Source organism: Amblyomma mixtum, chromosome 4 (assembly GCF_055824585.1).
Source record: "Amblyomma mixtum isolate Tamu chromosome 4, ASM5582458v1, whole genome shotgun sequence".
Classification (NCBI taxonomy): domain Eukaryota; kingdom Metazoa; phylum Arthropoda; class Arachnida; order Ixodida; family Ixodidae; genus Amblyomma; species Amblyomma mixtum.
The window spans coordinates 48,248,821-48,274,104 of record NC_143015.1 but is presented as its reverse complement, the minus strand read 5'-3'; the positions used below and the strand labels follow the sequence as shown (position 1 = coordinate 48,274,104).

At 45.0% G+C, this 25,284-nt stretch overlaps 1 protein-coding gene and 1 pseudogene across 17 annotated transcripts in view; one reads left to right on the top strand and one right to left on the bottom strand.

The window, feature by feature from the left end:
• LOC149346438 (uncharacterized) overlaps positions 1-25,284 on the bottom strand; it is a 137,390-nt gene that overhangs the window by 47,875 nt on the left and 64,231 nt on the right. For 9 of the 17 annotated variants that reach the window (XR_016292384.1, XR_016292380.1, XM_089586440.1 and 6 more), the window contains 5 exons: positions 23,379-23,518; positions 13,361-13,469; positions 11,763-11,904; positions 7,190-7,250; positions 3,019-3,220 (listed from right to left, as the gene is read on the bottom strand). The gene's annotated coding sequence lies outside the window, so the exon portion shown is untranslated. Of the gene's footprint in view, positions 1-3,018; positions 3,221-3,926; positions 5,645-7,189; positions 7,251-10,955; positions 11,058-11,762; positions 11,905-13,360; positions 13,470-23,378; positions 23,519-25,284 lie in introns of those variants that run through there. The other 8 variants (XR_016292385.1, XR_016292383.1, XR_016292382.1 and 5 more) reach the window with 8 other exon arrangements.
• LOC149346439 (uncharacterized) lies at positions 17,452-18,279 on the top strand (annotated as a pseudogene).

Here is a 25,284-nt window from a genome sequence, read left to right as displayed (position 1 = left end):
CGGTCCACACGACCTGCCGCGCCGAGGGCGGCGCTTTTCAGAGGGGGAGCAATGCCACATTCGTTGGCACTCTCGTGGCGCCGTCTCCCGGCCGAACTGCCTTCCCCGCTATTCTGGCTAGCCTTAGCCATGGTGGCGGGCAGTGTTTTCTTCGTCGTCTCTTCTGTGTGGTCCCCTCGGGAGTGGGCTGCTGCCTGACGCTGCACAGTAAAGCGTGTCCTGGCCGTCCCGACGGTCTAGCCGTGACAATATGATCAAACGGGCCCCGATTTTTTTTTCATTCTTGGCGCATCTTACGCAACCGTCAGTGCCATTGAATGTGACCCGCTCCTGTAACGTGACCCTGCGCAGTTACGTGAGAGACAGCATGCAGCTATCCGAGCGCACTCTACGCTGGCCGATCACGTCAATGCAAGACGCTACTGACAGGTCAATCTATGAGCACCCAAGGTGGCCAACTTAATGACTAGCCAGAACAGGCGAAATTAGATTAGTGGGGGCTACAGACGCCAGAAGGCCGCAACAGTGGACTAGAGCATCGTCCTCGGCGAGGCGTCAGCAGAAACCCAGCTGTGCTGTAATTATATATCGCAGCGTACACAACTATTTTTAGTGTATTGTTTACTTTCTGTTTCCTTCACCTGCGGTGTGGAGGATGGTTGTGATATAGCTTTACTATCACGGTTTGCTATCACAGCTGGCATTGAAAATAAGGCGAGGTATCAGGCATCTCCGGCGAAACCTGAAATCAGCATCTCCAGACGTTAAAAAACTGGCTTATCAAACATTCGTCCGCCCCAAACTTGAATTCGCATCATCTATCTGGCATCCATCCCAAGCATACCTTTCCGCCGAAATCGAGGCCATCCAAAATCGCGCCGTCAGGTTTATCACCTCTGAATATTCCAAAGAAGTTAGTATCACTGCACTCAAACGCTCTATTTCCCTCCCATCACTTGAATCACGCCGCATAATTTCACGTCTTTGCCTGCTTCATAACTTCTTCCATCATCCAGCTTCAAGACACCCACTTCTAAAATCCCCGATAAGAACTTCAAGTTGCCTCAGCCATAGCCACCCCATAGCCGGTATCAAGACCCGTACATTAGCAATGAATAGTTCATTTTTTCCCAATGCAATAACACTCTGGAATGCCCTACCTAACGACATAGTTTTATGCAACGATTCAAAATCTTTTCGTACAGAACTGGCCCGTCATCTTCAGAATAAGTGAATTCCTTGTCATTTTTTAACACGTGTTGATCACTGACTTTCATCTCTGCTCGCTGCCGCAAGCGAATTTTTTTTTCTTTTGTATGCTTTCACTGCACATGTAAACCCTTTATCTTTTTTCTTTATTTTTTTTCTCTTTAGCTTTTGAAGTTTGTTGTGTGTGTTCATTGTGCGTGTGTTTTTTATGCTTCTTTTATATGAATTGTAGCCCCCTCCTTATGTAATGCCCTTGGGCCTTTAAGGATGAAATAAATGAAATGAAATGAAATGCTGCGAGAACTTTCATGGCTTCTGGGAAAATTTTCGGGTCCCTCACCTGGCGGCCACATGTCGCCGCGTTGTGGGCCACGTTCTGTGTATGTGCTGACGAAGTGACACATGCTGCACTTTAATTCCGTCTATTGACTCGCGCCTCATTCAACGGGCATGGTGTTTCAATGTAGATGGATTCAATGACTGCCACCTGACATTTTCAAGATGGGAAGGCTAGCGATGCAGCGAGTTCTTGCTTGACCATGGAACAACATTCTCAGAGAGTGCCATAAAAATAACACTCATTACGGGGCACTCCCATACAGAGCGCTCTGGCAGGATCCTGTGAGTGGGCTTCGTCAAGAGGGGGGTGGGGGGGGGGGGGGTGTGGCCTGGCAGGCCGTTCAGCCCCAGGAAGATGCTGCCAATGTAAAGCTTTTCCAGTATAGTATTATATTAGACAGCAGTCGTTGGCGCTGTAGGCATTGGAATGAGGCTTGGTTCTCTAAAACTGTTTCTCGGAAAACATTTATAAGCTGCACACTCCTTGCGGGGGTCGTGCGCTTTTACGTTTCGGCTGCTAATATCATGGTGGTGCCTGTAGCAATTTCTTGTCGCAGCAGTTGCTTAATAAACCCAGGTGTTGTAAATTATTCCAGAGCTGTGCACTATCCCATATGTATCTAAGGGTATGAAAAGCCTCTATAAAAATGCTTCAAATAGGATTGTTTTCTTCCTCACGAGATGTTCTTCCTCACGAGTTGAGTTGTTTTCTTCCTCACGAGATATTGTGCAAGTTAACCTTATAAACTGAACTGGACCCATTCAGAGCTCTCAAAGAGAAGACAGTAGGCGTGCGCACGTTCGAAACCTAGGCACGTTTGCGTACGTGAACGTTAGGAGCACTCTTTAGCACACATCAACACCTCTAGGATGGCTGTTGACACATATGAACACCTGCTGAAGCAACAATCACTGCAATATTACTGTATGCTTCGAATATTTCTCAAACTGACATGCTTTCGACATGACATGGCACGCATGCAAAAATTCAAAACGCAGAAGAAATACAACAATAATGTATATCCGCAAGACTTAGACTGCAGGTCTCAGAGGGATAAATGACGGCGGCAGTCGTCAGTAAACAAGTCACAGCGAAGGACCCACAAGAATAACACAGGATGACAGAGGATTCAGCTTTGAGTAAAACGCAGCTGCGGGTCCCCGTTACCTGGCGAGTTAACAGCATGTGGCAAAAAGTACCAACCTCTTGATGACCTCCTCTTGCAGAGTCCTGCACAGCGGTCTCCATAGCGCATCTGTTTCCTTCTCGCGCAATCAAGTCACACGAATATTCTCACCCATGTCATTCTTGTGTTTATAACAGTGGTGAAAATTCGCTTCAGCCCAATGGGTACCAACACTGCTTGGTACGTCCTGGGGACGTTTGAAACATCCCGCGGACGTCGAGTGCAGTTTCAGTGCCCAATGTGAGCACACAGCATACAGGACAAAATAGCGGTCCCTTCTCACCTTATATGCCCCAACCACTTTTAGATCGAAGCCAGGTTCTCCTTGGGAGTCGTTTCCACTGACGCGGAGAAGTCCCTGCAGGCAGCTGCACTGTGCGGCTGCTGCAAGGTGCAGGAGGGAAGGCGATTGAGCCTATAGTTGGGTTCCAAGAAGGGCACTGAGCCTGGATTGGGAGACCGAGGTGAACGACGTTAGAAGTATGCTGCGTAAGGTAGATATAGAAGAGAGACGATAGGCAGAAAGCCTAGGATAACGAGATGAAAGTGAACGTCAGTGACCAAGCATTTCAGGAATAATTTTCAAAAATTTAGAAAGATAGGTTTTTTGGGTAAAAATATATCTTTTGTGCCATAGTTTTAACTGTTTGTGGACAACGGAAAGCCTGTGAATTCTCATTAGTACTAAGCTGGTGAACTAAATTTTAATAACTAACATTTTGTCTACCACAGATGGCCAACTGGTTGCAATTACAGAGATTTGTACCAGGTCATTAGTAATAGCCATATCAGCTTCTAGAATTTTGAAAACGCGATTACACTCGCCGCTGTAGCTCGACAGAATCTGGCCTCATCATGCGGAAATGCATGCAGGAAATCGCACCTATCAACTGCATGTAAGTAGTCAAAAAAGCCAAATTTTGTAGAATCTTAGCCCCAAGAGTAATCGCGTTTTCGAAATACTAAAAACTGATATGGCTATTACTAACACCTGGCTACAACTCTCTAACTGCAACTAGATGCCTACCTCAAATAATTAAAAAGTCAATTATTAACAATTAGTTAGCTAGCTTACTAGCACAGACGGTTCACTGGTTTTGTAGTGTTTTGGCGGACACTATAAAACCAGTGAACCGTTTGTGATAGTAAGCTGGCTTACTAATTGTTATTAATTGACTTTTTTGCCAACAATATTTGCCAACGCTGGTAACACTAAGCCGCTATGCCACAAAAGCCATTTTTTCCCGAAAAGCGTACTTTTCTTGCCTGTCTTGATGCCTGGAGACATGCAAGAAATGTCCGCTGAAACAACCAGTATAAATTGAGGATAGCAGCGTGGATAGGCAATATGTGTTAGATGCAGAAATGGAATTGGGGTCATTCTATAGAAACTAGAGCAAACTTTGTGCTCAACAATCTCATTTTTCTTTAATGACAATCATGATTCAGTGCGTTGCTATATCAAACTTTATTCATGGCGAAAAAATGTTTCATGCTCTGGTCGCCATCTGAAAGTTTTCAAACATTTTGCGCATGGCTTTTAATTTTTGTGCGTGAATAAAAGGCATTACGCTTTCACAGATGTTGATTTCAAATGAATTTGTTTTATTTTTCTCTGAAACATGAAATATAGAAAAAACATGCTAAAGTATGGGATTTCAAAGCTTATTTCAAATTTTGTGTTCTTACAGCAGTCATCTCAAATATTTTTCAAGTTTTCAGCAAGACAAAAAGCTGACAGGGACGTTTCAGTGATCAAGAAACATAAGCTGTGCCAGAAAAATATTCGTTCCTTGAGAATAATTTTTTTCGACATATTCACCCTTCAGCTGCAACAGAGGACGCGCACTACATTGCACAGTGTCATTAAATTACATTTTTTACGCAATTTAATGAAATCCAGTTTGTCTGTGGCGAGAAAATAACTTTACAACTCGAGCCCCAACCATCTATTCAGGCTTTCTACTTTGCCCGGTCTTCACTGCAGCGTGCACTGGAATTGGCTGCACTGAGCACGTAAATACCGCCGCATGGTGCTCTAAGAGGATCTTCCCAGAGTTTAGGTATTGAAAGGTAGGCTAGCGTGCTCATCCAGTATTCGACACTTGAAACTCTTGGGTCACTGGCAACACCGCAAGTCCAGCACGCACAGCTTAGGTAGACGAAGGTGCGATCTGATTAAACTCTCGTGGTCAATTAAGCTACACTATGCAGGTTGGAAGGAGTCTCACGTGCACTCTGCGCCGACCATACTGCGCATGCTTTGCAGCCGCGTGACGTCATGAGAGGTGCATCTGAGTCGCCCTTGTCGCCAGCTCGCGCGCTTCTCTCCGCCGATCGGCGCATTCCAGAGCGTGACGTCACAGTCTCGGCAGACGTGCCGGAGCCGCGTGCTCCCGCCGCTGTGCTTACGACTACCGCGCGCTACTGCGCATGCGCGAGGAGGGCGCACCGTGCGGATATAATGCGCGGGAGATGCGGTTGATGCAGTGTGCTCTACATGGAGGTTAAAGAGAGTCGAGCCGCAGTCGGCGGAGAAGACTAAAAAAAAACCTCAATTCCTCAGACCCCGAGGTTGTCGCTTGGTAGTCAGCCGCTTACGCTACGTATATCCTGGCCTAACAGAGCTAAGCCACTGGAATGTTTTTTTTTCCAAAAGCCCTTACAGCACGTCTTCGTTTGCTTGAGTAATTTATTGTACCACCAACAGACAGATTGACCGCTTCACAGTTTTGTCCGTGCAAACAAATAGCTCAAGAAGATCAGTATTTGACCTTTTTATGACCTCTGAAGACTGGCTCTTGCTGCTAAGCGCCTTCCTTCCTCTCCTGTGCGCGCGTGAGGCCTCCGTGATCAAGCGCCCGTTGCTCTTAACCGGAGCCGATTGCAGTGGGCACGGAAGGCTAATCCTGCGTGAGTCAGGGGAGGTTTTGGTGGGGCCCTTGCACGGATCTTTTTTTTTTAATATTTCGTTCAGGAAAACGGTTCTGCCCGTACACGGGTGCATTTATGCAGCATGTTCAGTTTTGCTAGTCGAAAAATTTCAGGAAATTTCAAACCGCGTAATAGGCGCACGCCGAACTTTGAGCCGGAATATTTGAAAAAAAAAAGTTTGGCTGTTATGCGAGTAAATAAGGTATATGCATTGGTGGAACCTACTGAAATATACACCACTGAATGACACTGAGCAGCGCAATGCCTTTCATTGTTTTGCTAGGACCAGATTCATCAATCGATTCATTAAATATTCTATTTTTACAAGTTTTCTGGCAGACAGGGGTTTCCTACAATTTCGAAATGCTTGTGGCCCCATCGCAGAAATATTTCCGCCGGAAACAACCTGGGATAATGTTTGTCGTAGTAAAGCAATTAACATTTTTGTAAACGAATTTGAAATGGTCCAGTTCAAAGTGTAGCTTAGTTGATGTTAAATGACGCAATTGCAGTTCTATGACTGCTAGTGTCAAAAAACGAGTTCAATGCAAGAAAGGTGAAGAACGAGGAGCTGTGGTAAACTTAGAAAATGCGTACTCGAGTGGCGTCCATAGACTAATCTCATTGGGCCTGACTTAGTAGAAATAGTATGTTACTATTGCACAGTATACCAAATTCGAGAACTAACGGACTGATACGGTTAAACGAGCAGTTTTTACTACTGACGCTGCAGAGTGCAAGTAATGCTAGAAGTTATAGAGGCAACCGCGGAGAGCATTCGAATAAGACTTTAGCACCACGAAAGAGGCCTCCAAGTATTTTGAGAGAATACTTCTAGTCCATAACAAGGAATACATACAAGGGTGCATGAATACTCAATGGAAAGTCCGCAAGAATATAGAAAGGATTAGTATTGGTCCACAATACAGTTACACCAATACAGGACTAAGCAACACATAACAGAACACTTGCAGGCAGTTCAACAAAAAGGAGTAACAAACAAGACGCAGTAAAGGCGTTACTCTCATTGCAATAAAGGTATGCGGTTGGAAACCAAAGCAGATATTGGTGGCATAGCAAAATGGCAATGCCTTCCGCGTTTGTTCGAAACAAACACTTACAACTTGATAGTAGCAGGTCAGATCCTTAGGGTGCTAGTTGAGCATGTTTTCTGCATTAGGCCAATAATTTCGCGGCATTCAAGAACTTATGGTTTTTGCAATACATACAACAGCACGTCTCGTACTTTACACGAGAGCTACACGAATAGATTGTTTTTAATAGCAATGTATGTAGGATAGCTGTACCACTTTCCAAAGTAATACAACGTTTTCAGGGCCTCTGTGTGCTTTCAAGCATCGACGCAGCTTGGAATGCAGCCAGCCGTAACACAGCCGCCTACAAACACAAACAAGACTGATTTCCTTTGAGACTTATATGTAAAACCTTCCTTTTTGCATCGTCTGCTATATATACTTTCTTCCACAATAATACTATAAAGAATAAGGCTGCACAATCACCTTCAAAGCTTAGGATGAAGTAGGCGACGCTTTTCCACGGCTGGCGTCGCCCGGTGGTGCCCTGCGAATAAGTGCTGCGTCAGCTCTTAGCCGTGGCAAGAGAGAGAGCATGATCAAAAAAAGTTAATTTCCCCAGATGAGTCGGGTGTAGTGCATTCAAAAAGTGTACTAATAGTCAGGGAATGAATTTGAGACAGGTGAGGTAAAGGACGTAGCAAGTTCAAAGTACACTTACGGGAAATACTGCCCCCCAAAAACATTTAGTTGAAATTTATTCGCATGCATTAGCGACTGCACATGTTACAGGTCTCACAGAGCTCCTACAGAATGTATTGCAAAGATTCTTTCCTGTTTCACTTCGTGAAACAGGAAACAGGAATTTGAGTACAGATAGCATTAGCCAATACTCCACCATCATCGTCATTATCACAAGCATCACTCAAGCATCACTCAAGGTCACATCAAGGACGTCTTAGCTTTAGATCTTACCAAAGCTTTTGATCGCATTGAACATCAGGCGATCCTGACTGCCCTTTCCAGATTGAATGTGGGCGAGCGCACGTACGCCTACATTTAAGCATTCCTAACTGACCGCACGCCTGAGATACACTTCGGCCCTCTTTCTTCCCCCTCCTACACGCTTCAGAGTATCGGCACCCCTCAAGGGTCCGTCCTTTCCCCCTTTCTCTTTAACATTACCCTCATCCCCCTCGCCCGAAAATTGGCAACTATTCCCCACCTGAAGCACTCTTTATGCCGACGATATCACCCTGTGGACCACCCACGGCAGTGACGGCGGCACAGAGAACACCTTACAGAAAGCTGCCACACTCACCCAAAATTACGCACGGACCATCGGACTGTCTTGCTCCCCAGAGAAATCAGAACTCTTCCTGATCCGGCCTACGAACCACCGCTACCCCCGCTCCATTGAACTGAATGGTGACCCGGTACCTGAGGTTGGCACCCTCCGTGTATTGGGCCTACACATCCAGAACGATGGTAAAAACAACACCACAATCAAGAAACTAAAGCAGGTTGTAGGCGCGATATCGTGCCTACAACCTGCTTTAGTTTCTTGATTGTGGTGTTGTTTTTACCATCCTCATCCGCAGAGTTTAAGGACATCACATAGGCATGAAGGAGCGCGACCTATGTCGCCTCGTTCACGCCTTTGTCCTCAGCCGTGTGGTGTACACTACCCCATATTTGCAACTATCCAAACATGACATAAACGCTTTGGATGCTTTGATTCGCAAGGCATTCAAGGTAGCACTTCATCTTCCCTGAACACACCCATAGACAGATTACTAGGCCTGGGCCTCCACAACACGATTGGGATCGGTGAACTGGTGGAGGCCCACCGACAGGCCCAATACATCAGGCTCACACAAACCTCCACAGGTCGGTATATTCTGGACTTCCTTGGAGTCAGAATACCGGCCAACGACCCAACCTTCCTCGCCATCACACGACCCCTTCACTGGGAGCTCCTCATTAGGCCGCTCCCGAGGAATATGCACCCGTCCCACCATAAGCAGCGCCGCAGAGCCCGGCGAAGGCACTCCATCGAGCGTACGGCTCCGAGCCGGACACCGTATGTGTGGACGCTGCCTGCACTGGAGATGAAGCGACAGCAGCTGTGGTGGACTCCTTTTTATCCGCCCTCCTCACACTACCTCTCCCTCCATACACCCCCCCAAAGGTTGCAGCGGAAGCCGCCATTGCACTTGCTATCACTCGCACGGAAGCCCAGTACATTTTAAGTGACTCTAAAACCGCGATTCTAAATTTTGCTAGAGGCCGAGTCCATGTCCCTGCTTTTGGCATACTGGACTCGCCCGATGCACCCCCATCCCGCCAAGTGGAGCTGATATCAGTGCCTGCGCACCGCGGGTATCCTGGAAACGAGGCCGCCAACCTTTTAGCCCGAGGTTCTTTAAACCGGGCTCAGGTGGCCTCGGATCGGGGATTCGCGAAGGAGCGCATGCACTCATTCATCGAGCTGACGCAGGCCTACAGAGCCTCACGCCAGCTCTACCCCCCCCCCGGCCCACTCCTCCCTAGGTAACAAACAAGCAAAACTCTGGCGCATACTACAGACACACTCTATCCCATCACCCCTTACCCTAGCCCACTATCATCCATCCTTCCCCACTCCGGCATGGGCCCTATGCCCAGAACCCTTCGCTTCTTCTCTCCACATCCTTTCCCTCAGCCTGGCGGACCCTCCACTGCGGGACCCAGAGAACCTCAAGACCTGGGAGGACTGGGAGACCTTGCTGCGCTCGGAGGACTCGGCCGTGCAGACCATCGCCACCGGCCGGGCTGCCAGTTTTATGGACCTTAGGAGCATAAACACTTGAGTGCAGTGGGGTCGTGCGGGGACCCTGGAGCAGGCCCCGAATTCCTCTTGAAATAATGTTTTTCTCTCTCTCTCTCTCTCGGCGACACTGCACTATTTGATTACCAGAATTAGTTTTGCACCTGGGAACTCCCCACACATCTGTATGATGAGTTGGTCGTACAGGCGCAGACTGTTTGCTGTTTTGAGTGGATGTCGTGCAATGTCTTCGGGAACTAAAATTAAATTGATTTAGTACTCTTCGATAATATATTTGCTGAATTTTAAGATAATTACATGTTTGAAATAAAGGTTAAGTGTTCTGTACATACTGAATCTGCTGAACAGGCTTACAGAGCGACTAACTCTTTGTCCAAAGAAATGAACTTGATCGCCATATAACTGATAGCACCCAAAATGCACACCAACAATTGAATAGTATTATTAATTTCATCTGTGCAAAGTTAAATGTTACATTGAGACTTCTTGGAATATTTGTACGTTTAGCGTAGAAAATGCCTTTTTTTGTCAGCAATATTTTGAGGAAATTCTGCATGGACCGTGCATTGAACTTACGTGAAATACGCGTGCTTGCTGAGTCAACTTAGCAGGAGAGGAAGAAGATATAAATATGCTGACGTCATCAACATGCATGATGAGCTTTGGTTCCTGTGTGTAGGCTACGTCACTTATGTAAAGGTTGATGAGCAACAGACCTAGAATGCTATCTTGAGGGGCACCTGTGTCTATCACCTCTATATCCAGTTTAAATTGATTTACTGACACAAATTGCAGCGTGGTTGTGAAATAAGACTTGAAAAATTGTAATGAACGGGCATGGGGGTGCAGTTGTGGGCAAATTTTGCAACACCCGAATTCCCCAGAAAAAATTATTACGGCATTGCTAGGCCCAGCAGTAGATTGAAATTGACAAGAGCGCAAGCAGACGTGTCTGCCCTAACTGCTAGAAAAATACCACCTGATTGCTAGAAAAATCTCATTGGATTGGCTGGTGAGTCAGTGGCTAGTGACGTCCGGCAAACTTTTGTCTATGACCGTACATAAAGAGGAGCCGCCGAACGGTGTAAATTACTGTGTAATGAGCTACTCTACCTTTTAAATTTGGTCACAGCATACTTTGTTTAACCAAATTTCGAAAGATCGCTTAAGGTTCCCCCAACTATTTGTCACATTTAGTTCTTTTAGCAGAGGAATGATGCTTCACTGAGCAAAATTTTGAGAATCAGAAGTAAAGAGTCTAACGTAATTCTGCCAATCACTGCTTCGCGACGTCTGTTTTGAAATCTTAGCTGCTATTTGGTGTGCAACCAGCATTTTACGTTGCAGAAGTGAAGCTCTCTGCGAGGTCTCTACCATGGCGAAGTGGCACTCGGTGTAATCTGTGCCAAGTGCCGTACTCACAAGATAGACACTGTAGACCTCGCTGTGATAGCTAGCAGCCTCTGCGGTGACCGGGCGGAGCACATGATGGTGCTACTAGAGACATCCCGGAAACCGCGGATTCTGGATGTTGCAGAGAAAGGAATGCAGAAGGTCAGATGTAGTTCTTCACGAGAACAGTGACGCCATTCAGAGAACATTCAGACACTGCTCATGACAACTTTGTAAACGCACCTTCAGTGTTCAGAGCTATAGCGGCATAGATTACAGTATAAATGTCGGCGGCCACCTGTGAAGAAAACACATGAATGTTGCCCGGGATGAAACATGCGATACGTACTTTGAGTGAGAGCGGCATTCTAATTTCAGATGAAGACGAAGGGAACCGGATGCATTGGCTACGCTAGTGGAATGCTTTGGTAGACCCAAATTATGATGCATGGCGCACGCGTAGAAACAGTCCCATGTAGGAAGCCATTAAATGCCCCCTTGCTGCAGATTTGGCCAGTGTAACCAGCAATACATTTCCGATTTTTCACCTAACATGATGCTTAATCTGACGTGAAAGATCGGTAGAAGTTTAACGGAAAATAATTAATACAAAAGACTATTAGACTGAAAACAGCTACTATTGAGAAACAAGTAATGGCGAATCATTCAGCACACTCATGTCTTGAGAAGAATTTGGGAAGACTAAATGGCCACCAAGCGGCAGCATGTACGCCGGAAGCATTATTAACCGATGTTACGAACGTCCTGATGCACGCTGCAGCTGTTATCACACGATGTTTGATCGTAACGTCGGTAATTTCGGAGCGATGCACGTACCTGGTGACCATTGACCTCTACAGCGAAACGCAACCGCTCCACCACCACCCGCTGACTGGACGTCGTCAGTACCGGAGAGCACCGCTGGCATTGGAGACAGGGCGCCTATGGGCGTAATTCCCAGCTTTGGCCGACCGGTACCCTGTGGCAAGTGAAATCCCCGCGCAGTTTAACGTACCCATGTAAACTGCTTAGCTAAAAAGAAGTGATCAAAGGAACAATAAAAAGTTAGAACTAGATGCAGACGCTGCCAGCTGGAACCCACCTTGCGGATTTCGGTGCATTTTCATGCGCACACACGACTGAAAAGTCGATGTGACATATTAACGAATATTTTACAGAAAGGAAGCATTTGCCTTACACGGAAGGAAAAGGCCATGGTGGTCAGCGGGAGCAGTGAGAGAGAACTCATTGGATGAACGGCAGACTAGAAAGTGCTAAAGCCAGAAGTGGCAGACTCGAAAGTGCTAAAGCTAGGAAAGATGCAGAAAAAGACCACAGTCGATTTGCGTAGTTAGGGCAAGTGGAAATTAGGTGGGCTAGCACTTCGGCTCCGGTGTTCGAATTCAAGGTACACAAATTGAAGTTATTCAAATAGCATTAATGGGTGAATTCTCATATATGCTGAATTGGTCATCCTCTACATTAAATTCATAAGTCCCTGGCGGTCCCCTTACTGCTACTGCCGCAGTGGTGCAGTGGCTAAGCGATGCGCCACTGCCCAGTAATGGCAGCTGATGCTATCAGTGGCACTAGTGAGGAGGTTGCCTTGGTTAAATGGTAAATGACCAATTTTTATAGCTTTAACGCCGGGATTAATGTACCGGGCTGCAAACCCACATCCACACATTTTCGTTTAGGGCAACTTGAATGAGCACATATACAATAGATGTCTTGTCTCTTTCCACGAATGTTTTGAAAAATAAAGTTCTTTAAAAGGCTACGTTCGAATACATTCACGTAGCCGCTTTTGGCTGCTTTGTGCCTATTCGGCAGGGATGAGCACCAAGAGAACATACCAAACAATTCCGGGTAAGAAAATTTTTGAACGCGAAACAGTTTTTTCATGCATTGTAAGACATCACATTTTCTCCCGTACACAGGCGTACATTTTTGTTATTATTGTTTTGGAGATCAAAAATGTTCACGTTCCCCATTGTTTTCCTACGGTAGTCTTGATTGCTACACATCTAATGAATTCAGCATTGGCTTCAATATTATCGCAACAGTACCTTACAATTTTCAATGTTTGTAATTTTTGTTCAAAAAAATTTTGGAGAAACGCAGGCGTAGTGCTGACAGTTGAGACCGGTGGAAGCGACATTTGTACATGCACCGATTAATATTAATTAGCGCGGTACAAGTGCAGCTATAGGAGCAGCTCTGCTCTAGCCTGCAGTCCTAGTTTCTTGGCGGTGTTCAATGGTAACTCCTCTAAAATTAACCACTTTGCTTAGTTTCAGTGACTGCTTGCAGTGCTGCATGCAATCGACCCCTGCACCTCCACCTCAACATTAAAAAAGCTGATGTGGAGCGAGAAAAACAAGCGATGCTTTCCGACTGTGTTCGCAACACGAAAGTGGCCCCTAGATTCTTACCTTTTGTGCCGAGCTGTTCTTGGATATGTGTGGATGAGCCTTAATGGTCAGCTGCTGAAGGTGCGCCTGCGGTCGAGCTCAGCTATGGCTTCTGAGAAGGGCACCCAGTCTGGAGAAGCGAAAATATGAGACGGATGAATTTAAAACGCTGTAGGTGACTGGTATTCTCCGTCAAAGAAAAACATTGGAACCAATCGGGCATTCCAATTGGAACTAATTGGACACTCCCATTGGTTAAATTGGATTTTCCAATTGGTTCCATTTGTGTTTTTGGACACCCGACCAATTAATTGCATCCAACTGGATTAGACAATTGGACCCATTAGGCCAGGCAGTTATTTCACCCAGAAAATATTTACAAAATGGGTTATGTTCATTGAGAAAGGTAGCTAAATGGTTGTGAATAATATGCTCTACGATCTTGGCTAAATATTTGTACAACTTAACATATTATCATGTGCGAAAGGAAAAACGATTTATGAGGACTGCAGGGAGACACTGTGCCTAGTGCCAGTCAACATTTTTCTCTGGTATTGAAATTAACATGCTTTTATAGAAATCAAAGCCAGCATACACACATACATGACACACAAGCAACACTGCACATTCAGGTACGGGTAGCATATATTAGCTCAATATTGACATCCAGGGAACATACTTCTGCTCCAACTAATGTACCCAATTTATGAGGCTGTTCTGCTGGGGCCACTGGTGCTTGCCCACTGAGCGCAGTTATTCAATTTATATAACTGCAGTGGTGTTGTATATGATGAGTACAGTTTGGTAGGTTAAGCTGCTGACATCTCTTATTATAAGAACCATATTATACCCTGTTTGTAAAATATGCAAACATTCATTGGATAAATTTGGTGCAGTTGGGCGGACCAATTGGATGCAATGAGTAAGGCCAATTGGGCTCATCAATTGGAAACCCAACAGGTTCAAATAGATAGTCCACTTGGACCATCCAATTGGAACACCATTCTAATTGGAACAAGTAGGAAACTGAACTGGTCGAATTGAAACCAGCTGTAACCGGTTGGATATCCAATTGGTTCCACAGTTTTTTTTCTGGGTCAATTGATACTAAATCTCCAGTTTACAATTATCCGGCTCGTATATGGGTGTAAAACTGCACTTGTGGGGAGGAGGTATGTCAGTTGGGGGAGAAGTATGTTTTCTAGCGTTGGCAGTCAATGACATGTTTACCCAACCTCTTTCATAATACCTGTCCAGCATTTTCATGTAGAGGCCCTGTGTTGTAAACCGGTGGTAGGAGTGGGCCACAATTCGGACTTCAGAAGACTATCGCGCTTCATGCGGCAACGAGAAAACTGTTCAACTGTGCATGACACGCCAATGTAACAGGCAAATAGTTCTTAACTGACAGCCCTGCTAAGAGGTGGCACTACCTTCTGTTAATATAGTAATGAATATAAAATTTCGCAGAAGATATGGCCAAATAGCTATGCTGCCTACTGAATTAATGCAGTGAATAACTGAGGTTTGCAAGATGCGGATGATGAGGAGGAGTAATACTACCAACGAAAGAATGCAGAACTCTACCGCTGGAATTTTTTTAAAGATGAAGACATATTATTTTTATTGGTTTCCTTGTTACACTCTCCAAACATTTCAGCGAATAATGAAAAGAAGCATATATTGCCCAAATGCGCTTTGTAACGTACATAACAAGAATATTCATGGAGAAGGAAACTGTTCTAAGACTTGAAAATTTGAACGACGATTTCGGTACTCCCTGTTGCGAAATCTGAGAGCAGCATGATTTTGCAATATATTGAGGCAGTTAACTTGCACTACGCGGAAGTGACATTTAAGAGTACAGTACGAAGCACTGCCGCTTGATAGCAGAAGACCTGTAAACCAAACCACTGAAACAAGGCTCCTCAGTGCTGTAGAGCTGCGCAATGCAACATTTCCCAGTTTTGGCTTCCTCTCCAGCGTTTGTTGATCCTGGCTAGCATGTGCTGCAACATGCTTGTCTCATTATTGGAGGAGGAATACTGAAACAATGAGCCCTCCACTACGGCAACTCACCCATTCCTTTATCCCTTCCTCAAGGCACATTTGAGATGTCCACCGAAATGTGAGGCAAATACTCAACCAGTTCTTTTCATCAAAAACCAATTATTTTTCTTTTTGAGGGAGGAATATTGAAGCCACAAAGGATGAGTCTTCGTTGGCAGAGGAACGAGGCACGTGGCCCGCACAATCAGAGTAGCGCGCACCCGTCCTCGTGGTAAATGGAGTGGACCCCTCCATGCACCACAGATCATTAGCCCTGTATTGGAAATGGGCGGTGTCCCTCTTGTCCTTCCCAGGGCCGGATTTCACCAATAAATTTTAAATATTGGGCCGATTAGCTATACTGCTTCGGCCAGGCACGACCGCCACAGACACACATGCATTTGTCGAGGTGAAAAGCTCGAGTGCCGAATTATATCTCAGTGGAGTTACGATTAGTGATTTTACGGCAGATCTTATGCTGCTTAGAACATGTTTACCCACGATTCTGTGTGACCATTAAGGGCCTTACAATATTTGCGCAAGTAATTACCTCACTTGGGCAAGGTAGTGAGGTGTTTTTCACAAAGTGTTCACTGTGTGCCACCTGAAACGGTGAATTTATGGAGAACACCCCCCTCCTACTGCATCCAACTCTGTCTCTTATGCGTGCGTAGGTTGTTTGGTGCTCATTCAAAGCATAATGTATATCGGGAGATGCGTTTAGAAGCAACAAAGGCTGGCGCAACCAGAGCGGGACTTCTCAACTTGCCACCGTCGTACCCTCCTAATTCACATTCCAACTTATGCTTCTGCTTTTCCTTCTTCCAACACTATCCTTCCTCTGAATTTCAATTTTCGCGCTTACTTTGTTATCACCCTGCTTTCATTCTTCGCCGTGCTGTTCAATTCTCTTGAGAGGACACGTCAACGCTTGTGGATTGTTGACGTGCTGCACGTGCTGCACGCTTGGCAGTGGTGACGCCGGTGTGAACGGCAGCTAACCAAATCTTCTACATATCGCAGATCATCGTGCAAGGTGGAATACCGTTTAATCTACGAGGAAGTGCTAGCGATTGCAAGTTGGCCGGCTTCTTGCTTCTTGCGCACCTGCTACATCGTCCGGCTGCGCCAGACCAACGACCACTGCAGACGACTACTTCATCGACACACGAGAGGGCTCTGCTGTTCGCCAAGGACAAGCCTACACCAGAGGGAGCGGCCACGTCACGTGTCTACCACGGTGGCTATAAAGCCGCAGCGCGTCCCGGAGGCAACGCTTGGCAGTGGTGACGCCGGTGTGAACGGCAGCTAACCAAATCTTCTACATATCGCATATCATCGTGCAAGGTGGAATACCGTTTAATCTACGAGGAAGTGCTAGCGATTGCAAGTTGGCCGGCTTCTTGCTTCTTGCGCACCTGCTACATCGTCCGGCTGCGCCAGACCAACGACCACTGCAGACGACTACTTCATCGACACACGAGAGGGCTCTGCTGTTCGCCAAGGACAAGCCTACACCAGAGGGAGCGGCCACGTCACGTGTCTACCACGGTGGCTATAAAGCCGCAGCGCGTCCCGGAGGCGACGCTTGGCAGTGGTGACGCCGGTGTGAACGGCAGCTAACCAAATCTTCTACATATCGCAGATCATCGTGCAAGGTGGAATACCGTTTAATCTACGAGGAAGTGCTAGCGATTGCAAGTTGGCCGGCTTCTTGCTTCTTGCGCACCTGCTACATCGTCCGGCTGCGCCAGACCAACGACCACTGCAGACGACTACTTCATCGACACACGAGAGGTCTCTGCTGTTCACCAAGGACAAGCCTACACCAGAGGGAGCGGCCACGTCACGTGTCTACCACGGTGGCTATAAAGCCGCAGCGCGTCCCGGAGGCAACGCTTGGCAGTGGTGACGCCGGTGTGAACGGCAGCTAACCAAATCTTCTACATATCTCAGGTTAGAACATTTCTTTATTGCGCATTGCTGTTGTTATCCCCGTCACTACTGCCAAAGCTTGAGTGATTTTTTTTATCGCTAAGTGGTTTTTGTTCACCCAGTATAAAATGACGAAAGAAATTGTCAAGCTTTTTAACGAATTGAGAGATGAACTGAAAGCAGAGTTGAAATCCCAAAGAGAAACAATTGGGAGGAACTTCCGCTTAGACGAGCGTACCTTGCCCACTGAACTTGAGGAAATCAAGGCAAGCCTGGAATTCTGTGGTAAGGGACTTGACGAAACAAATAAACTTCTGGCTACAGCTTTAACCGACAACAGCACATTGAAGAAGGATAATGAAATGCTGAGGCAGAAATTGCAGGTCGCAGAAAAGGAATTAAACGATTCCCGAGCAAGCTTAGTGAAATCTGAGCAATACACACGAAACAGGAATCTAGAAATTAAAGGTGTGCGGCAGGAACCAAACGAAAGCATTCCTTAAATTTTGGAAAAAATTGGTATTGCGATTGGGGAGCCGATTACCCGCACTGACATTGATGCATGCCACAGGGTACCAACGAAGGACAAAAACAGCACAAACATTGTCGTGCAGTTCCAAAGGCGCGACAAGCGTGACAAAGTCCTGGAAAAAGCAAAAAAGGAAAGGGTCACAAATGCTACCCTGGGCTTGCGCAACAAGACTTCAGAGGAGGAATATTCTGACTCCCAAACAGAGCAACCCATTTATATAAACGAACACCTATGCCCTTACCTCAAGAAACTTCTGGGAACAGCCATCGCGCGCAAGCGCAAGCACAGGTGGCGATTTGTGTGGGTCAGAAACGGCTTAATTTTTGCCCGTCACAGCGATACGTCATCTGTCGTTTCAATCAAACATGAGAGCGACCTCGACAAGATATGCGCTATCGCAGACGTCTCTGAACCCTTGTCATAAGCTTTTGTATAAGCCTGCATTGGCAATCATGGCGATTCTTCCGGAAGATGTCCAGAAAACAATCCAAAATAATGACGCAGACAAATGGTTCAAAGTCTTTCATCTAAACGCTAGATCTGTCCGGCCAAAATGGGATGACATACTGCTTTTGTTGGAGTCATGTGGCGCCAAGTTTGACGTACTGATGTTCACGGAAACCTGGGACAGTGATGATTCAGAACGTTTAGTTCTACCCGACTACAATAATTTCTACTTGAACAGAAAAGACAGCCGAGGGGGCCGGGTTGCCATACACACATTACTTCCCGGTTTCAATATCGTATCTGAATATACTACAATGAAGGCGGATTACGAAGCGTTACCTCTCCGAAAGGGCAAGAATATGCTCACTGTTCTGTACAGACCCCCTCATGGAAGTGTGGCAGTATTTTTTAATTTCTTGGATGATTTACTCTCTTTTGCAAATACAAATCATACGTACTAACTATCGGCGGAGACCTAAATATTGACATCTTGAACACTTCAAGCAATGCTAGAGATCTATTAATGATTTTAGAGTGCAATAATTATCGCAACTGTATAACAACTCCCACTCGTGTTACGCCCGTGTCATGTTCCTTGATTGACATGTTTATTACAAATGTATCAGACGAAACCATCGTAGCTAACGTCCTAAGTTCTGACATCAGTGACCACCTTCCTATCATTTTATTTTCGAAACAAAATTTGTCATTTCGGAGATGCACGAAGCCTGAAATCACGTACCGCGAAATATCCGATCACACGATGGAAACTTTTAGACAGAACATCTTATATCAAGATTGGCAGGCCATATTTTCCCATAGCGATGCTGATAAATCATATGATGCTTTCTTGAACATTTTTAAAAAACACTATGATACATCTTTCCCAACAAAGACACATCGATCGCATAAAAAATCGCGCAAGCCGTGGATTACCAGACACCTCCTAAAACTCATTCGCGGTAAAAATAAAATGTATCAAACTTTCATACGCTCTCGTGATGAACAGAAATTGCGGGAATTTAAAGCATTTAGGAACAAATTAAATAAGTCGATAAAAAATTCTAGAGAAAACTACTTCAAACAAGTGTTTGAGACCTGATGCCATCATAGAAGCGACATAATGTGGAAGACCCTAAATAAGGCTCTCAATAGACAAAAGGCACAGAGCGGCAATACCTGCATTGTGATCAATGGTACAGAAGTCACTGGCACAAGCCTTTCAAACAAATTCAATGACTTCTTCATTGAGATAGGCAGCTCTAAACCTTCTCCAGAAGCGGCATTGTGCATTTTGCCTTTACCACATTCTATTTTTTTCCAGCCCACATGCGTCTCTGAAGTTACTTCACTTTTTCGTCTCCTTAAAACAGCCACAGTCGCGATGCAATAGATATAGAAATCAGACCGGTTAAATACGTCTTGGACGTAATTGCTCCTATATTAACCCACATCTACAACTGCGCACTTTCCACAGGTGTTTTTCCTAGTAATATGAAAATCGCAAGGGTAATCGCAATCCACAAACATGGTGACAAAAATACTTTTGCCAATTACCGGCCAATTTCCATACTTCCAATTTTCTCTAAGGGCCTAGAGAAGGTGATTAAAATACGCATCTGTAACTTCTCTCAGAAACATGAACTCATTACTAGGTGCCAGTTCGGGTTTAGAAAGAACCGTACAACAGAAATTGCGCTTCTGGCACAGAAAGACATGATATTGAAGAATTTTGAGAACAAACTATTGGTTCTGGGGCTATATCTAGACTTTAGTAAGGCGTTCGATTGCGTGAATCATTCAATTTTGCTACAAAAACTTGAAAGATATGGCTTCAGAGGAACTGCTCAACAACTGATGCAGTCTATCTGAAAGACCGATTCCAATTCACGGACATAAATAATCATAGATCGCGCCTCAGATGTATAGAATCAGGAGTTCCGTAAGGAAGTATCCTTGGGCCTATTTTGTTTCTTTACTACATCAATGATATTGTACAATTAGAAAATAACTGCCGGTTTTTTATCTACGCTGACGACTGTACTGTGTTTTTTTCTGGGAAGGACATGGCGGAACTAGAAACAAAGGCAAGGGTTTTTTGTTACAAACTGCAAGATTGGTGTAAAAGCAATTCGTTGATTCTAAATGAATCGAAAACAAAGTGCGTGCTGTTTCGTGCCCGCAGCTCATTAATTGATGTCCCAAAAACTGTTAATTTAGGTCCATACATAGTATCTGTAGAAAAATGTGTCAAATCACTTGGGGTGATTTTTTCAGAACACATGTCCTGGAATGATCACATCAACTACCTCTCATCAAAATTAAGCAAGGCTGTGGGAATGATAAACCGATGCCGCCTTTTCCTTCCAACTGCAGTGAAACGTGTTATTTATTATGCTCTTTTCCATTCCCACTTGTGTTATTGTGTTTTAATATGGGGCAACACCACTACAACGAACATGCAGAAAATTTTTGTTCTTCAGAAACGAGCCCTACGCGCTGTTGCAAATGTGCCATTCTTCGAACACACAGCACCACTTTTTATTGCACATAAGATCATCAAAACACAAGACATATATATGTATAAATTACTTTCCACTTACAAAAGGGCCCTTAAAGGCACCTTAGATTTGTTTTTAGACTTAGCACAACTAAAACCTCCTTTGAGTAATTACTGTCATCGTAATCACTCACCTTGGTTGGTTCCAGCATCACGAACTAATTACGGCATAATGATGACTCAACACACGTTACCAACAATACTTAATCAGTGTGATACACTGCAAATTGATATTGCACAACTACCTCATAAACGTATTACCGAATTATTCATACAAAAGTCGTTTATTACCATCGTTACATAATGTATTAATGTCTTATCCAAGTTTGTTTTCCAGTTATGGTATTTCTGATGTGTGCATTTTTGTTTGTTTCCCCTGTATTTAGCATGTTTATTTTTCTCACCACTATGTGCCAAACCAGTTTTTGTTTCCGCATGCAAGTGCATCGTTCGTCGCTGCTAATGGGTGATGGGTGACTGGAGCTCAGTCAAGCCGCAACGAAGCGGCTTTTTCTCCAGTCACCTTTTTTCGCTGTACACTGTATGCGAAAATAAAGAACTGATTGATTGATCACATGTACTGGGTAAGTTTTTGACACCGTACTTCATTTCAAAGCTAAAGTTTTTTCAGGAAGCTAACCGCAAGCTCACAAAAAAGGAGAAGGCAATTCGCATGCGGTTCCCATAGTCGAATTGACAAAAGTAAAGTGTACCCAGGGCCATACGACAATAAAGGCAACTTTTCAAGGGACCGGCAAACATGATCCGCTTCATACGGACATGCACACACTCAGAAAACAACTCAGGTATCATTGCAAATGAAGAGACATGGAACCCTGATGCTGAAGGGTATATGCTTGGGCTTGTTGGTTCATAACTGCAAGGTGAAAAACGTAGCGCAAAGAGACGAGGACACAGAAAGACGAACAACACACGGCGCTTTCTGTGTCCTCGTCTCTTTGCGCTACGTTTTTCACCTTGCAGTTCTGATGCTGAGCTCAGACCTAGATAAGGAAAAAAAGCAATCAAGCCCAGGCAGCTGCCAGTTTCTAAGGGATCCTGTCCGAATCCCACCCTTGAAGGTTAAAACATTCTCGAAGTTGATTGAAGACGCAGTTTTCTCCTCCCTCTATCGGATATGTTGTCGGAACTTATGAGCACCTTCGAAACACCGAATTTATTATTGAGTATACAATATTTGTCACCGTATGGGACTTCTCAATATGGAGGCAGTGGGAGTTGAGCTAAACCAAATGCCAGCGTGACGTTGTCCGAAGCCGAGGCAAGACACGCTTAGGCCTCGCTAGGCAAACTGTGTCTGAGTCGTCGCCACTGCTCGTGCCAGTAGGTTTTGAAGCTCAGGTCAGTTATCAGTAGCAAAGAACACAGGAGAAATGCAGTAATCTGTCTCGTCATGCAACAAGTTTTTGAAGCTTCGTTATTTTAGTCATTAGTAGCAAGGAAAGAACACAACAGAAACACGGTAACTTGGCTCTTCATGGCAGTAGCTTTGGATGGTCATGGCTGTTGGCTTCTGTCATATTTATAACGAGCCCCTCATCCCCTTCTCTTGTTTGCTTAATTGGAGGGTCATGTTAGTTATCAGTAGCAAAGAAAGAACAGAGGAGAAATGCCCCAACCTGTCTCGATATGCCACAAGTTTTTGAAGCTTCGTTACTTTAGTCATTAGTAGCAAGGAAAGAACAGAGCATAAGCGCAAAAACCTGTTTCATCCAGTCGCCAGCTTTTGAGTCCAGTTGCAACATCCTGTAGATAGCATAAATTAAGAGTTCTCGCTTGGTTCATAGTATCCCTAATGAAACAACACAAGTTTTCTTTTGCAGAGAAATACGGGGAGCTGATGATGACAGCATTTCCACTTTCTCCAAGAAAGTTGAAAATAATATATATTTGAAAATATATATTAGTTGAAAATAATTATTTAGTTGAAATTATTTAGTTGAAAATAAAATTATATTTCCAATGTTCTAATTGTTTGTGATTTCGTATTTTTGCACCCCCCTTATGTAATGCCCCACCTAGGGGTCCTTAAGAGAAAATAAAAGATGATGATGATGATGATGAAAGCAAAAGCTGTACATAACACTAACATCTCACCAAAGAGATTGTTTGCGCCGATCGTGCACTTTCAGTTTCTTAGTTATATTGAATAAACTGAACATCGGAGGTGGATATTAAGAATACGAGTGTGCTCAGAGACGTCTACCGCAAAAAAGCTTGCAAATTACCCCCCCCCCCCCCTTAATTTCAGGCAAAACCATGCATGGTTATTCCAGGTAGGAAAATGCTAAACTGAGCAGTTCTGTACACACCACTCGTATTTCGCGATTTGAGTAGACTTGATTTTGAGTTTTAAGCTGTGGATTTTAAGTTATTACGAGGTTCTGTGTATGTGTAGGCTTATCTGCAGTTTTTTAGCTGTGCTTTTCTGGCCATATACCATAGAGTAATGTTCGCCTCTGCTACATGGGAAAAGCATGTGCAGTCATCCTCACTTGCAGCCATTGATTCTGCATGGATGAGTCACTAGGGGCTGCTGGACGACAGCCGGCTGTGGGTGCCACTTGCGTGATGGTAATCCTCCAGACATAACAAGCCCCCGTGGCTTGGACGATGGCCTGGCGAAAGGCTCGAGCTGCCGATCAGGACGAAACAACAAAAAGGTCACTGACCCAGTTACGGCAAATTTAACTTCCGCAGTATTAAAAAAAAAAAAAGTTGGTGGCTTAACGTCCCGAAGCGACTCAGGCTACGGGGGACACAGCAGCGAATGGCTTAGGGTAAATCTAGATGCCCGGAGGTCAGTAACGTGCAGTGATTTTGCAAAACACTTGGGCGTTTTTGCGTTTTGCTTCCAACCAAACTTTGTCGTCTCGACCAGATTGAAAAATTAGGAGGATCTTTAGCGGCTAAAGTGGTGAAAGGCGAAAGCCTGAGTGCTGCATTCTGCTACACGATCGTTCACTTCACATTCTTTTGGTGCATTAACAAACTGCCAGTCAATGAGCTTAATCTTTGCCTTTAGGAGTGGAACGCGACAGCGTGTTGTAGCGCTGCCAGGGTGTCCACGGAACGCCACCACCCGTTTGGCGCGATATAACGCATTTTGAGGAAAGTAAATGGCGCTGTAATTCTCTGTAATCTCGGTGGACGCCTGAACCGCACCGTACAGGATGGGAGGAAGTGGAGTGAAAGAAGAAAGAGGGGCCGTATAGAAGAAAATGAGATTTTTATTTGAGGAGAAGAAATCACGCAGTAACTGTCTCTCATATCTCGGTGGACACCCGTCAAAATTCGCGCGCTGTGACGTCACGACCATTTCCACCAATCTGAAACGCGGACAAATTCGATAACGTGTCTTGGTCACGACAGTATGAGCCATTAAAGGCTTTCGCCTTAAAAAAGAGTCCTCCGGTTCACCATGGAGCGCAGTAACCACCGAGTTGTAATCAAATGGTTTCTGTTACAACGTGCACATTACATGAAAAAAAGTACGCCACTATAGTATGTACGTTATGTACAATTTTTTAAGCAGAAAAAAAAAAGCTCCAAATACCAAAAAGTGATATCCCAGTGATTACTAAAAGGTAACAGGACACAATATTCATATTCACCTTCAGGAAATAGGAGGGCCTTAAATGCGATGAAAGGCAACAGGCTAGGGTATACGCATGAACGATCAGCATCGCACGTATACTTATGAATTAAATACAGGAAACTGCAGCATGCCTCAGGAATGTGGTGCATTTTGCTTTATAGTAGCCGTCCCTGCTATGGAGTTTAATTAAATCTCGAAATCCTAGTTCTCACCGAAGCCAGGTCTCTTATGCATGAATGCAACCCCACAGACAAAGCGCACACAAATGATTCAGTCCGCTCTATCAGGGGCCTCGGAAATGGAACCACAGTTGTTGATGCTGGTGTGAAAACGGTATAAATACCTCCGCGGCTGTTTATGCCCATAGAAAAGCTGTATCTTACTGGTAATCACCTTTGATGCCGAAAAATGGTTGTAGTTAGGTTAAGGACAGCGTAGCCAGATATGGAAGTTATGAGACTGCAATAATGTTAGGAGACCAGAAGCAGGCACAGTGGGTGAGGCAACAGATGCGGGTTAAAGACATCCTAGTCGAAATCAAGCGGAAGAAATGGGCTTGCGCATGAAATGTAATGCGAAGGCAAGATAACCACTGGTCCTTAAGGGTAACATAGTGAACTCTGAGCGAAGGCAAGTGTAACAGGGGGCGGCAGAAAACTAGTTGGGGGGATGAGATTAAGAAGTTTGCCGGGATACAATGGCTGCAGCTGGCAAAGAGCAGGGTTAATTGGAGAGACACAGGCAAAGCCTATGCCCTGCAGTGGCTGTAGTCAGGATGATGATGATGACGTATACGGGGTCTA